The 3,785-nt window shown below is 63.5% G+C and overlaps 1 pseudogene; it reads left to right on the forward strand.

The window, feature by feature from the left end:
• LOC108636426 overlaps positions 1 to 2,836 on the forward strand; it is a 5,260-nt pseudogene extending 2,424 nt beyond the window's left edge.

The following is a 3,785-nucleotide window of genomic DNA, read 5'->3' on the forward strand; positions in this document are numbered from 1 at the left end:
GGTGTGTGTGTGTGGGTGAGAGAGAGGAAGATGGGAGAGAAAGGACAGCAAACTGCTGAAGGAAAGCAGCTGGTCTGAGCTCAGGTCCTTCAGAGATTCCACTCTTGAGCGCCTCCTCTCCTAATTCTGACGCTCCTCTCCTCTGCTCCAAAGTCTCCAGGGCTCATCAAGTTCACAGCCAAGATTAACCTGCATGCAGCAGAGCCCACATGGATGAACTGCAGGCACCCCCCCTGTATAGCTGGTCCACTGTGGTGTCCATGTGCATCTCCCGCTGGAGCCCCAAGCCCCCAACCCCAAGACTGAACTCATGATCATTTAAAGGCTGCCCTGGGACTCCCCAGTAGGTCCGTGGTTTAAGACTTGCTGCTTCCACTGGCAGGGGCAGTGGGTTCCAATCCCTAGTTTGGGGAACTGACAAAGAAAAAGGAATGCCGCCATAAATATAATCACAAAATGGAATAAAAGAAGTAAAGCCGGTGCCCTCGCAACTCTGCTCCCCATCCCAGGTAACCGCAGCTCTATCCTTTGAGAATGAGGGCAAACCAAAGCCCTGGGCTCTGGTAGCTCCCTCCCTCTCTCACTCAAATCTGGCTTGCCAGACCTTGGTTTTCCCCCCAACTTCTAAAAGTAGTAACCCAGAAATCCCTGCGCTTCTCGCGCTACCTTCCATCCTCTGCTCAGCGGCCCCCATCCCCGCGCCCCCCAATTCCCCCTCCATCTTCACTCCACCATTCCGCGCCACACCATCGCCTCTATCATCTCCCTACATCATCAATCCCGCTCCAAAGACACCCCATCTCCACTCCCTTATTGCCCCTCTGCCCGGAAGAGCCGCCCTGAACACCTCAGCCCCTGCCCCCAACACCTACACCCTGCCCTCCCTCTGGGGCTCGCAGGTCTTTACCAAGCCCAGCAGCCCCAGCTACACCGTGGCTGGCCGCACACCGGCCGCCCGCCCCCCGCAGGACCCCCGCGAGATACCCGGCCTGGCCAGTATGACAGCCCGGACCCCAATGCCTACCGTCAGCGCCGGCCGGCCTTCACCATGCTGGGGCGGCCCCGAGCCCCACGGCCCCCAGATGAGACACCCGGCCCCGGCAGCCACAGCCCTGAGCAGGTCACTGTGACCAGGCCAGGGCCCCGGCATTCACCATGGGCATCCGCCACTCCAAGCGGGCTACCACCATGGCCGCAGACACTGCACCCTGATGCCCTCATGACAGGAGGTGACAGGACGCCTGGCCCACTCCTGGGTTGAGCCTCAGTCTCCTGTGCTGTGAAGTGGAGCGGGGTAGGCAGGCAGTTGGACGGGGGAGCCTAGGAGAAGCCAGGGTGAGGGGAAGGCACCTCCTTCCTTCCTGTCTTCTGAAAGGTCCTTCTAGGCCACTGCTTTCTCCAGTCCCGGGGGCTGTGATCCCGTGGTCCCCACAGGGTGAGTCTCCTTCCAGTGTCCCAGTTTCTTCTGTCCAGGTCACAGCAGGCCAGGCCAGGCCAGGTGGAAAAAGGGACACTCTGGCCTTCCCCAGCCACTGGCCAGACACACGGCTTCCTGTGTCCTAGAACTCAGTGTCCGCCCTCAAGGGCCTGGGTCCCCATCATGGCTCGGGTTTCTGCCTCACTTGGGCTCATCCCTGCTACTCATGGAAGGGTTGTTTGGGCCCAGATCCTGCTGGAGGCAGCCCTGCCGCCCTCCTACCTGCCCCACCCTCTAGCTGCCTACCAATAAAATTCTGGGGCACCGGCAGCTGTCAGCATCCTGGTTGCATCTGTTCACCGCCACAGGAAGGAAACCTGAACACTGCTCTCAGAGCCCAGGCCCTAACTCTGCAGCCCTCTGGGCACCTGGATGGGACTGAAGAAGGGGTCCAGGACTGGAGATGAGCTGTGGGGCAGGGGCTTTGATTGGAGGGAGCCAGCCTGGTAGGCTTCTTGAAAGAAGGGACACCAAAGCTGGGCTTTGAAGGATGTATAGGAACTTGATGAAGTTGAACATTTGCCACAGTAGGCGCCTACCGTGTTCCAGGCATTGGTAAGGGTGTTTTGCAGCGACTCCGGAGGCAAGTCACGTTTACAGACATTTGTCAGAGGGCATAATGGGTGCTGGTGTCCTTCCGAGGCCTGGATATGAATCCTGCCCCATGGGCTCTGTTCCTGCCGATCTTTTCCACGGACAGAAAAGAAATACGTGGATGAAGCATGTAACCAAGCCCTTGGGACCACGCCACCTTATTAACTGCAGCCCAGAAAGACCCTAACCCAGGATCTTGGGAGGGACAGACCACACTTTGACTTCGTGGAGGAGATGACCCCCAGTGCAGCGCAGCAGGAAGAGCCTAGACCTTGGAGTTGGGGTCAGCTCTCTCCTACTTGGCCCCTCTTCCCCAGCCTGGGTGCCAAACCTCAGCACACACCCTTCACCAGACTAGGTGGACACATGCCAGGAGCCCCTCTATACACACCTGTGTACACACCAGGACCCCCTACACACACACCTGTGTACACATCAGGACCCAAGACTCCTGACACACACCTGTGTACACACTGGGACCCCTACACACACAACGGTAAACATACCAGGATCCCCCAACACACACCTGGACGGGGACCCAGACTCCCTCCTCTCACACACACAGACACACACACACACACACAGTCACATCCGCACAGAATATACACACAATCCAACTCTCACACAGTCCACAAGTCTGTAAGTCTGTAGTCCGCAACAGAGACACAGCACAGAGCCCAGGTGGCGGCGGCAGACCCCGACAAACGTCCTCCGACCCCCTCACTGACCCAGGGCCACCCCCTCCCAGGCCGCAGGAGCACAGTAGTTCTCCCGGCTGGAGGCTCACCCCGCCACCGCCCCGCCCGCCCCGCCCCGCCGCCCCGCCCCGCCCCGCCCGCCCGCCCCCCGCCCGCCGCCGGCCCCCGCCCCGCCGCCCCGCCCGCCCCGCCGCCCCCCGCCCCGCCCCGCCGCCCCGCCCCGCCCGCCGCCCCGCCCCGCCGCCCCCGCCCCGCCCGCCGCCCGCCCCGCCCGCCGCGCCCGCCGCCCCGCCCCGCCCGCCCCCCCCCCCCCCCCCCGCCCCCGCCCCGCCGCCGCCCCGCCCCGCCCCGCCCACCGCCCCGCCCGGCCCGTCCCGCCGCCGCCCAATCACGGCCGCGCGCGCGCTAGCCTCCGCCCGCATCCCCAGCCTCCTCCCCCGGCCCGCGGCGGCTGCCGAGCGGTGATCTCACCACTCTAATTTATCGATCCGGTCTCGCGCGGCCTCACCACTCCTTTGCTTCCATCCCACCGGGTCCGGCTCCGGCCCCCTTCCCTTTGTTTCCCGGCAGCCGGCCCTGCCCGGGGCGGGGCTGGAGAGGCCGGGGGGACCGGCCAGCCCCCGTCCGGGAGGCTGGGTCCTGGGATTCTGTGGGGTGGACGCTGGAAGCGGCTCCGCAGAAACGCAGCAGGAGGAGCCCGTGACCCTCTGGTCCGCTCCCCCCGGCTTACAGCCGGGGAAACTGAGGCCCAGGGCGAGGCCGCGTAGCGGGGACTCGGCTCGCTCGGACGCAGCCAGCCGGACTGGGTCCAAGTGTGCGCTGTGTGCCCCAGAGCACACCCCTTCCCCTCGCTGATCTCAGGTTCCCAGTTACAAAATCTAGCAGGGCCTGATTTTCAAGTACCTCCTCCGTCAGCAGCAGTGGGAAGGGAGGGGGACGACCTGGGGGTCTGGGGCGCTCTCCTGCCTTGACTGAGCCTCCATTCCTCTCCAGACCTCAATTTCCTCCTTTCGAAA

Source organism: Capra hircus, chromosome 7 (assembly GCF_001704415.2).
Source record: "Capra hircus breed San Clemente chromosome 7, ASM170441v1, whole genome shotgun sequence".
In the NCBI taxonomy this organism is placed as follows: domain Eukaryota; kingdom Metazoa; phylum Chordata; class Mammalia; order Artiodactyla; family Bovidae; genus Capra; species Capra hircus.